The following is a 12,500-nucleotide window of genomic DNA, read 5'->3' on the forward strand; positions in this document are numbered from 1 at the left end:
CATTTCTTCATGTTATTTGTGCCAGTGACCGGTTTATGGGTGAGTGCCATTGGAGTAGTTGGTCTAGCTCTAAACTTACGTGCCTATGATTTTGTTTCCCAGGAGATCCGTGCAGCAGAAGATCCTGAATCTGAGACTTTCTACACAAAAAATATTCTCCTGAATGAAGGTATTCGTGCTTGGATGGCGGCTCAAGATCAGCCTCATGAAAACCTTATATTCCCTGAGGAGGTCGTACCCCGTGGAAACGCTCTTTAATGGAACTATAGCTTTAGCTGGTCGTGATCAAGAAACCACTGGTTTCGCTTGGTGGGCTGGTAATGCCTGACTTATCAATTTGTCGGGTAAATTGCTTGGGGCTCACGTGGCTCATGCCGGATTAATTGTATTCTGGGTCAGACCAATGAATCTATTCGAAGTGGCTCATTTCGTACCCGAAAAACCTATGTATGAACAAGGATTGATTCTGCTTCCCCATCTAGCTACTCTAGGATGGGGAGTCGGTCCTGGTGGGGAAATCGTGGACACTTTTCCATATTTTGTATCTGGGGTACTTCACTTAATTTCTTCTGTGGTTTTAGGTTTTGGTGGTATTTATCATGCACTCATAGGACCCGAAACTTTAGAAGAATCTTTTCCATTCTTTGGCTATGTATGGAATGATAGAAACAAAATGACCACAATTTTGGGTATTCACCTAATCTTGCTAGGTGTTGGTGCTTTTCTTCCAGTGCTAAAAGCTTTGTATTTTAGAGGTGTATATGATACTTGGGCTCCCGGCGGTGGAGATGTAAGAAAAATTACGAACCCGACACTTAACCCAAGTGCTATATTTGGTTATTTACTGAAATCTCCTTTCGGAGGAGAAGGATGGATCGTTAGCGTGGACAATCTAGAAGATGTAATTGGAGGACATGTATGGTTAGGTTCCATTTGTATCTTCGGTGGTATCTGGCATATCTTAACCAAACCTTTTGCATGGGCTCGCCGTGCATTCGTATGGTCCGGAGAAGCTTATTTGTCCTATAGTTTAGCGGCTCTATCCCTCTTTGGTTTTATTGCTTGTTGTTTTGTTTGGTTCAACAATACCGTTTATCCCAGTGAATTTTATGGGCCCACCGGCCCAGAAGCCTCTCAAGCTCAAGCGTTTACTTTTTTAGTTAGAGACCAACGTCTTGGAGCTAGTGTGGGGTCTGCCCAAGGACCTACTAGTTTAGGTAAATACCTTATGCATTCTCCGACTGGAGAAATTATCTTTGGAGGGGAAACGATGCGTTTTTGGGATCTCCGTGCTCCTTGGTTGGAACCCCTAAGGGGCCTTAAATTTTTGGATCTGAGCAAGTTGAGAAAAGACATACAGCCTTGGCAGGAACAAAGTTCAGCAGAATATATGACTCATGCTCCTTTAGGTTCTTTAAATTCTGTGGGTGGTGTAGCTACCGAAATCAATGTGGTGAATTATGTCTCTCCCCGAAGTTGGTTATCCACCTCCCATTTCGTTCTAGGATTTTTCTTCTTCGTAGGTCATTTGTGGCATGCGGGAAGGGCTCGTGCAGCTGCAGCAAGATTTGAGAAAGGGATTGATCGTGATTTCGAACCTGTCCTTTCCATGACTCCTCTTAACTGAAACAATAGATCAAACCAGATGGAAGAAAAATCAATTCAATTTCCTTACATCTATCTCCCATATCGGCGGGAAAGGAGTCTTTTCAAATACTCTTTTTCCAACTGGATCCTTGTAGCTCGGCTATATACAGCCGAGCTATTCTCTTTTTTTTTTTTATTGGACCGGTAAATGCAATTGTTGAAAAACAAAAGGAGAGAGAGGGATTCGAACCCTCGATAGTTTTTTTATCTATACCGGTTTTCAAGACCGGAGCCATTAACCACTCGGCCATCTCTCCCGGGGACAACTTCTATTCTACCCCTTCGTATAATCCCTAACTATAAGCATAAAGTCCAATCGATACCAACTATACCTGTGACATATGATGATTTTTCATCATCTGGAATGGAAAAAAAAGAAAAGAAACGAATTTCCCTCTCCTCTCACACTCAAATATCAAATTGAAAAAGTTTGAAAGCTCGATCAATTTATGGTCAAATCCTTTCCATAGTGCATTTGATCAGAATTGAAAATTGGGGATCGGATGGTATAGTCTATTCAATCTGTTGGGAGCTTGTAAGATCACAACCATGACTATTGCTTTCCAATCGGCTGTGTTTGCATTAATTGCTATTTCATTTTTACTAGTGATTGGTGTACCTGTTGCACTTGCCTCTCCCGATGGTTGGTCAAGTAGCAAAAATGTTGTATTTTCGGGTGTATCATTATGGATCGGATCAGTCCTTTTTGTAGGTATCCTTAATTCTTTCATATCTTAGATATGTTCTAGATGTTTTAGGTTCACACTCCCTCCCCCTCCTCCCGGAGGGCTTTATAGCTTTTCTGAAGGGCCTTTTACTTCAGGCCCAAGGAGGAGGGGTTTTCCATATCCGTAATTGAATTAATAATTGGACCATTCAAAAATGGTATCTACTTACGAATGGGATTGAACATATATGTATTTTCCATTTCAATTTTATGAATATATAGATATTCATATAATTGAAATGCGGGTATGGTTGAATGGTAAAATTTCTCTTTGCCAAGGAGAAGATGCGGGTTCGATCCCCGCTACCCGCCCTTCACATGGAATATGAAAAAAGAATAGTTCATGTATTGATCGTTTCTTTTCCTCACTTATAATTCAATTATAAATTGATAAGTGAGAGAGCAATCCTTTCCGGACCAAAATACTTCGTATGTTCTGGTCTGGCGGAGACAGGATTTGAACCCGTGACCTCAAGGTTATGAGCCTTGTGAGCTACCAGACTACTCTACTCTGCACCATTGATTTATATCATAATCAGAATGGGTACACAAAACAATAATGGGATATAGTACCCCTATCCCTATATAGGGATAGGGGTACTATATCCCATTATCACAAGAAACTTCAATTACTTTTTTCTTTTCCTACCAACTCGATTTCTTTATCCCGGGAAATAAACATGCGTGGGCCATCTCACGGAGTATGTGTCCGGACAATCCAAAGTCTCGATAGTTGGCTCTAGGTCTTCCAGTCGAAGAACAACGTCGATGGAGACGTGTAGGTGCACTATTACGTGGTGAAGATTGCAATTTTCTATGAATTTCCCATTTGTCATCCAATGATGACACTTTGCTTTTTTCGTCCAAAGATTGACGAATTAAATGATATTTCCGTTCCAGTGCTTGTCTCTTCTTCTCTCTCTGAATGAGACTCTTTCTCGCCATAATAGTTCAGTTGGTACTATTACCTACCAGGAATCAAAATATAGATCAGATTTTAGATGGAGTAATATTATGTTGATTACTTTTTCTCTGTGGGATATTGTCATTGTATCAATGACAATACCCCACAGAGAAATTGATGAAGAAGAATTAACCAAATTTACCTGATGTAGAGGCAATTAAAAAAGCTGCATAAGTGAATATATAACCTATGGAAAAGTGAGCTAATCCAACTAATCGTGCTTGAACAATGGAAAGGGCTACTGGCTTGTCTCTCCATCGAACTAAATTAGCTAAAGGCGTGCGTTCATGGGCCCATGCAAGAGTTTCGATCAGTTCCTGCCAATATCCATGCCAGGAAATAAGGAACATAAATCCAGTAGCCCAAACAAGATGCCCGAATAAGAACATCCACGCCCAAACAGATAAACTGTTCATACCAAAAGGATTGTATCCATTAATAAGTTGTGAAGAATTTAACCATAGATAATCTCTTGACCATCCCATTAAATAAGTGGAAGACTCATTAAATTGTGCTACATTACCCTGCCATAATGTTATATGCTTCCAATGCCAATAGAAAGTAACCCATCCAATAGTATTCAACATCCAGAAAACTGCTAAATAAAAAGCATCCCAGGCCGAGATATCGCAAGTACCACCCTGTCCCGGACCATCGCAAGGAAAACTATAACCAAAATCTTTTTTATATGGCATTAACCTGGAACCATGCGCATCCAAAGCACCTTTAACTAGGATCAATGTAGTTGTATGCAAACCTAGAGCAATAGCATGATGAACCAAAAAGTCTCCAGGACCAATTGTTGAGAACAATGAATTATTATTATCATTAATGGCATTTAACCAACCGGGTAACCATATGCTCTTACCTGCATCGAATGATGGACCACTTGTTGAAGATAGGAGTATATCGAAACCATATAACGTCTTACCATGAGCATATTGTATCCACTGAGAAAATATGGGCTCGATCAAGATTTGTTTTTCTGGAGTACCGAAAGCAAGCATAACATCATTATGGACATAAATTCCCAAGGTATGGAAACCTAGTAATAAACTAACCCAACTAAGATGAGATATTATAGCTTCTTTCTGCTCCAACATTCTCGCCAATACATTATCCTTATTCTGTTCCAGATTATAATCCCTAATGAGGAATATAGCTCCATGAGCAAAGGCTCCTGTCATAATGAACTCGACAATGTATTGATGATGAGTATATAATGCGGCTTGGGTGGTGAAGTCTTGTGCTATGAATGCATAAGCGGGTAAAGAATACATGTGTTGAGCTACCAAGGAAGTTATAACCCCCAAAGAAGCTAAAGCAAGACCCAATTGAAAATGAAGAGAATTATTGATTGTGTTATAAAGACCCTTATGTCCGCGTCCTAATAGGCCTCCTGGAGGAACATGTGCCTCCAAAATATCTTCCATACTGTGACCAATCCCAAAGTTGGTTCTATACATATGACCAGCAATTGAAAAAACAAGTGCAATAGCTAAATGATGATGAGCCATATCAGTCAGCCATAAATTTTGAGTTTGTGGATGGAATCCTCCGAGAAAAGTTAGAATAGCAGTTCCCGCCCCTTGGGAGGTACCAAATAAGTGACTACTAGAATCAGGATTTTGAGCATAGAGATTCCACTGACCTGTGAAAAGCAGTTCTAAACCTTCGGGATGTGTTAATACATCCAAAAAATTATCCCATCTGACGTGCACTCCCCTTGATTCAGGAATAGCGACATGAACTAAATGCCCTGTACAAGCTAGAGAACTGACTCCGAAGAGTCCTAACAAATGATGATTGAGACGGGATTCGGCATTTTTGAACCATGAAACACTTGGTCTCCATTTAGGTTGTAGATGTAACCTACCCACTATTAAAAATATGACAGAAAGAAATAGCAAGAAAAGAGCTCCAGCATAAAGATCTTCGTTAGTGCGTAAGCCAATGGTATACCACCACTGATAAACACCGGAATAAGCAATATTGACCGGACCGGGAGCACCTCCTCGGGTAAAGGCTTCTATAGCTGGTTGACCAAAATGAGGATCCCAAATTGCATGAGCAATGGGTCTTATATGTAAGGGATCGCGTACCCATGCTTCAAAATTGCCTTGCCAAGCCACATGGAACAAATTACCAGAGGTCCACAGAAAGATTATTGCCAACTGACCAAAGTGGGAAGCAAAAATTTTATGATAAAGGCGTTCTTCGGTAATATCATCATGACTCTCAAAGTCATGTGCGGTTGCAATACCGAACCAAATACGACGAGTAGTTGGGTCCTGAGCCAAGCCTTGGCTGAACTTTGGAAATCTTGATGCCATATACTTTTCAAATCCTCCTAGCCTTTATCCTATTGCAATAATTCTTGCCAGGAAGAACGCCCATGTTGTGACGATTCCACCCAGAAGGTAATGAGCTACTCCTACATCACATCCCTGTACAATGCTCAAGGCTCTGGGCTGGATAGCAGGAGCAACCTTCAATTTGTTATGGGCCCAAACAATAGATTCAATGAGTTCTTGCCAATACCCACGGCCGCTGAATAAGAACATTAAACTGAAGGCCCAAACAAAATGAGCACCTAAAAATAAAAGACCATATGCAGATAATGAAGAACCATAATATTGGATCACTTGAGAGGCTTGTGCCCATAGAAAGTCACGGAGCCACCCGTTAATCATAATGGAACTTTGTGCAAAGTTTCCTCCTGTAATATGAGTTACCACTCCTTGATCACTTATATTACCCCAAACATCGGACTGCATTTTCCAGCTGAAATGGAATATTACTACCGAAATTGCATTGTACATCCAGAATAAACCAAGGAAGACATGATCCCAGGCAGATACTTGACATGTTCCTCCTCTACCAGGTCCATCACAAGGAAAGCGAAAACCCAGATTCGCTTTATCAGGTATTAAACGGGAGCTACGGGCAAATAGAACACCTTTAAGTAGGATTAAAACAGTCACAATGATAGTAAATGCATGAATGTGATGTACCAAAAAATCTGCAGTTCCTAATGGAATTGGTAACAAAGCCACTTTGGAACCTACTGTCACCAAATCACCACCTCCCCAGGTTAAGCTGGTACTCGCTGTTGCACCAGGAGCTGTTGAACCAGGTGCTGAAGCATGAGTGTTTTGTATCCATTGCGCAAAGATAGGTTGTAATTGTATAGCAGTATCTGAGAACATATCTTGAGGACGTCCTAGAGCGCTCATAGTATCATTATGAATATACAGACCAAAACTATGGAAACCTAATAATATACATACCCAGTTGAGGTGTGATACAATTGCATCACGATGTCTAAGAACGCGATCTAATAAATTGTTGTATTGAGTAGTCGGGTCATAGTCTCTTACCATAAAAATCGTTGCATGTGCAGTAGCGCCAACTATGATAAACCCACCAATCCACATATGATGTGTGAACAGAAAGAGTTGGGTACCATAATCAGTAGCTAGGTATGGGTGGGGAGGCATCGAATACATGTGGTGAGCTACAACAATAGTTAAAGATCCTAACATAGCTAGGTTAACAGCTAGCTGAGCATGCCACGAGGTAGTTAAGATCTCGTAAATACCTTTATGGCCCTCCCCCGTAAATGGACCTTTATGAGCTTCTAAAAGGTCCTTGAGATTATGGCCAATGCGCCAATTGGTCTTATACATATGACCGGCTATCAGGAAAATAACTGCAATAGCCAAATGATGATGCGTAGTATCGGTCAACCACAGACCCCCCGTTACCGGATTTAATCCTCCACGAAAAGTCAAAAAGTCTGAATATTCCGACCAATTCAGTGTTAAAAATGGGGTCACTCCCTTAGCAAAACTGGGACAAAGTTGAGCCAAAAGATCGCGATTGAAAATAAATTCATGAGGAAGTGGTATCTCTTTAGGATCCACTCTAGCGTCTAGAAGTTGGTTAATGGGTAGAGAGACATGTATTTGGTGTCCTGCCCAAGATAGAGATCCAAGTCCTAGTAACCCTGCTAAATGATGGTTCAACATGGATTCTACTTCTTGGAACCAAGCCAATTTTGGGGCAGCTTTGTGATAATGGAACCAACCAGAAAAAAGCATTAACGCTGCAAAGATCAATGCACCAATTGCAGTGCAGTAAAGTTGTAATTCACTGGTTATTCCAGATGCTCGCCAAATCTGGAAGAACCCAGAGGTTATTTGTATCCCTCGAAAACCTCCACCTACATCCCCATTCAATATTTCTTGGCCTACTATTGGCCAAACTATTTGGGCACTGGGTTTGATGTGAGTGGGATCAGCCAGCCATGCTTCATAATTGGAGAAACGAGCGTCGTGATAGTACATCCCACTTAGCCAAATAAAGATGATGGCTAGTTGACCAAAATGAGTGCTAAAGATTTTGCGAGAAATATCTTCCAAATTATTAGTATGGCTATCAAAATCGTGAGCATCAGCATGTAAGTTCCAGATCCAAGTGGTAGTATTAGGACCTTTAGCTACCGTCCTTGAGAAATGACCAGGTTTGGCCCATTTTTCAAAACATGTTTTTACAGTATCTCTATCCACTACGACCTTTACTTTCTTTACTTCTGGTTCCGGTGAACGAACGGTCATTGAATTCTCCTCTTTTCGTATGGGACTTAAATAATAAGAAACCTGCCAATAGCAATTAGTGAACTTATGAGAGATATATCTCAACTTGTTTCTCCCTTTATTTTCTAGTTTATGACTGGAGCGACTATGATACGGGAATCAATCTGAGGCAGGTGTTCAATTCTATTATGACATATCTTTGAGGTGCTCAATGGACCACGGGCTTTTTTCATGCAAAAAAGCCTTTTTTTTGTAATTTTAAAAAAGCAACGGTGATTATTACACTACACCGTTTCTAGATGGATAAATAAATATATCTGTATATATGGATACATATATATATTTATTTATCCATCTATTGATACTCCTCCGTATGTCCCATATAAAAGGCCATCCATTATAAATCGTTATTCATGGATCATTAATGAAAAAAATATCCGGATGGATTTTACCCCTATTAAGAAGATCCATCAACAATCCAGAATCAGAGAAGGTATTCTTTTTATATTGTAATTATATTCCTATAAGATGTCGACGAAATAGAATCTAATTTTTGGGAATATTCTGGAAAAATCCCATTGATTTCGAGTCAGATATTCAATAATGAAAACGATTTCCCAATAATAGAAACTCTCATTCTCCAAATCGTCCTGTAATCTTTAACTAATTTTGTGCTTCGATGTAATTGCCCGGAGCAAGTGCTATAGCTTGTCCCCAATACTCAGCAGCTTCATCGAACCAAGCCTCCGCAGTTTCAGGATCTCCCTGTCGAATGGCCTGTTCTCCTCGGTCGGGATAGGTAAACTTGGAAAAGTTTTCTTCCCTCAGAACTGTACTTGAGAGTTTCCTACCTCATACGGCTCAATCCACTATTCTTTAGTCCTCTACCAAAATTTCCAAAGAATTGGAGATGATTCATTGGGAGTTCATATTAACCAAAGGACCAAAAAAAGTCAATGACATGAGTTTCTGATTTAACTTCCAATCAATTCAATGATCAGGTTCTATCTTTTCTCCTACCCGCAAAAAGATGAAGTATATCTCTTTCTATACTTCAGATTGATTGTCCAAATCAAAGTATTTTTGCAAGGTAACTATCTCAGTTCCGTATAGAATTTTTGGAGAGTACTCTCTGGCTGGATTACTTCACATCTTTAGGATCTGATGCTACACCGCTGCTCAATAGCTTAGTAGATCAACTCTATTACATAAGTTGATTCTTGATTCTTGTCAATGAGCAGATTTGATCGTATCAGCCCGAACCTTCTTTCAATAATTGATCTTTATGGTGCTTCCATCATCAATTGAATTTATTATCCATGGAATATTTAGGCTCTATCTATTCATATTCGGGCTCCTATGAGAGTTTTTTTCGCTACAGCTGATAAAATACCGTTACTTGGGACGGTGCATATGTAGAAAGCCTTTTCTTTTGTCCTTACTCGTAGTAGTTATTAACTAAGTTATTCTATGGTACAGATAGTCGCACGTAATGACAGATCAAGGCCGTATTATTAAGAGCTTGTGGTAAGGATGGTTCCTTTCTAATGCTTGGAAATAATATTCCAAAGCCTTCGTATGTTCCCCATTACTTGTATGCACAAGACCTATATTATATAGTATATAACTTCGATCATAAGGATCGGTTTCCAGTCGCATAGCTTCATAATAATTTCGTAAAGCTTCCGCATATTCCCCTTACGATTGAGCTGACATTAATTACGGTCGTTCATTCCATTGAAATGATCTCTGCTTCAAAACCGTACATGAGATTCCCACCTCATACGGCTCCTCCTTTCTTTACAGTAGGTAATATGGGGAGTAATCCGTGGAATTGAAAAAAAAAAAAAAAGATTCTGACCCAATATTATGAATTAATAGGGGCTAGTGTATTTCCAATGAATCTCTAGCCATCCTTCTTGCAAAGATTCTTTTCCAAATACCAAGGATCTTACTACTAGGAATGGAACCTCTAACAATTTCTTTGTTCTTAACGCCCTGTATTCTCCGGGGATTAATCACTTCAACAATCTCCGATGGTTCCATTATAAGGGTATCCGAAGTACAAACGAGATGGATGTTTGTTGTCCCAACCATTCTCACTACCCTTCAGAAAAGGGTAATGCATATGGGCTATAACGAAGCTTTTGTGTTGTCGATTTCCATATGTAGTGCTTTCTCCCCTCATGCGCGCCTATCAAATAGGTTCAACTATACAAGCAACCTATTGCATAGGTGTAACCTTTCGCTCGGTACTAAAATCCTCAGGAGATGAAAGCATCTAAAGGTGCATTGACCGGGGATACACGACAGAAGGAATTGTTCTATCTCCAGAACTCACCTTCACTGAGCGTAAGTTTTATTTTACCCAATTTTTATTCCCGAATACCTTACCTTTTCTTTCCCCAAAAAATAAGAACGGAAAAATATCAAATCACACCATCTCTGTAATAGGTAAATTCTTCTTTCTCCCCCAGAGCCATCGGGATTATTTGCAATAATATATCTGCTACAATTGTGAAGGTCTTATCAATAAAATTGTCATTTCTCTGAGATCTAGGCATAGTCAATTACAGATTTGATAATTTCCTTCATTCCCTTACGCAAATGATTCCATGAACAAAAATTTTTTCTGGTGCACAATACCATAAAATGGATTTCCTTACAATCGTAAATATGTTCTCATTCTATCTATTCCAATCTATTCTTTAAAATTAGAATAGATAGGGAATAAATTGAATAATTGTTCATTAGTAACATGAATAATAATGGAAAAAGGCTCGTATTGAAAGAATAATAGATTGGGTAAACTCGGGAAGTCCAGTTCGATTATGATCCGAACAAAGAAAGAGTTAAACGATCGAGCATTGCATAATGAGGATGAAATGCCTACCCAACAATTGTGTGCTTTATCCATATAGATAAAAGAATATCGGGAAAATATAGTCATCATGACACAGGATCATTGCCAAAGAATTAATTCTTATACAATTAATAAGATGATCACTACAGATCTATATATTATCATAATATGGAATGGATCAGTTAATCTGTCTTAAATTCTTGATTAGGCGATCCGAATACGTCGGATTAACCGGGATGATTGAGGATTTCCTAAAATAAGAGGAAGTTGTAAAAAATGACCTTTCGTCTTTCTGGGGGGGGATTGAATCATTACCTTATTTATTATCTATTTATTTCCGAAAGATTGAACTGTTCGTACCCAAACAAAAAGAATTCGTTTCATAAGGAAGTTGCTATTGACTCATTTTATTAATTAGAACCAAGAGATCTCATAGGAAAGATGGCCGAGCGGTTCAAGGCGTAGCATTGGAACTACTATGTAGGCTTCTGCTTACCGAGGGTTCGAATCCCTCTCTTTCCGTATCTTCGCCCTACTATCTATTTTCTTCTCATCCATTGTTTTTCCAATCTATTGAATTCCAATAGGACTATTTCCTAATTCCAGGATCAATGTACCTCTATTTGTAATAGAGAAAATAGAACGAACATCGGTTCGTGGTATGGGAAAAGTAAAGACTGTTTTAAGAAGCAATAAAAAAAAGTATTGCGGATAACAAGTAACGTATGTAAGGATTATAAAATGTCTCCTTCGGGGAAGGGAAAAAGAAGGGAGAAGAACATAATTTCCAGATGCCCAGCAACCAACCCACCCCTCTCTTTCATTTCATTCTCGATTCAAGCTTGACGGGAATAATACTCGACGACCAGCAATTCATTAATCTTCAAATTGATCCATTTACTATCTATTATTTGATTGATGAATCCTTTATATTGTAAGGAATGAAAAGTCAAATGATTTGGCAATTTATCCCTCTGGAACAGATCTATATTCTTCTTAATGATAGCTCTCAATCTTTGTTGATCTCTTATAGTAATCACACCTTGAGGTTTGCAAGGGTACTTGGTATATCTACCATATGGTCATTGACCCAGATATGTCCATGATTCACTAATTGTCTAGCTCCGGGAATGGTGGGAGCCATACCCAATCGAAAAAGAATATTATCGAAACGCATTTCAAGTAATTGCAATAGGACCTGACCCGTTGAGCCTTTGGCTCTTCTAGCAATACGAACATATTTTAGCAATTGTCGCTTCGTTAGTCCGTAATGAAAACGCAATTTCTGTTTTTCTTCTAGCCGGATACGATATTGAGATATTTTCCTGGAAGAAGACCGGTTCATAGAATCCTTTCTGTTTTTGGGTCTTTTACTAGTGAGACCTGGTAAAGTTTTCAGACGACGTATTATTTTTAAACGAGGTCCCCGATAACGGGACATAGAAACTCCTTATTCAATTAACAAATAGTGCTAGAAAGAAGAAAGAATAGTATAACCCGTATGAGTACTACTGGAATTCTTTTATATGGAAAACGAAGATCTTTCTCCAATTTGTTATTGATCCTAATAGCTCCAATCATTTCATTCATCCCGTTCCTAGTTGGGAGTAAATGATCATGGCATGACGGACCCGACGAATGATCGTAAGAGTATTCTCCATTCCATCTTGATCCTAACAAAACTTTGTGGATTATGGAAAT

The 12,500-nt window shown here is 39.2% G+C and overlaps 2 non-coding genes across 2 annotated transcripts; one reads left to right on the top strand and one right to left on the bottom strand.

Annotated features, from left to right (window-relative positions):
- Positions 1-1,816: 1,816 nt before the first annotated feature.
- Positions 1,817-1,904, bottom strand: TRNAS-UGA (transfer RNA serine (anticodon UGA)). Its single transcript has one exon. It is a non-coding gene; the product is annotated as a tRNA-Ser (tRNA).
- Positions 1,905-2,615: 711 nt separating this feature from the next.
- TRNAG-GCC (transfer RNA glycine (anticodon GCC)) lies at positions 2,616-2,686 on the top strand. Its single transcript has one exon. It is a non-coding gene; the product is annotated as a tRNA-Gly (tRNA).
- Positions 2,687-12,500: the final 9,814 nt, after the last annotated feature.

This window comes from Pinus tabuliformis, chromosome X, assembly GCF_031772625.1.
Source record: "Pinus tabuliformis cultivar Carrire ecotype Pingquan chromosome X, CPIR1, whole genome shotgun sequence".
Classification (NCBI taxonomy): Eukaryota; Viridiplantae; Streptophyta; class Pinopsida; order Pinales; family Pinaceae; genus Pinus; species Pinus tabuliformis.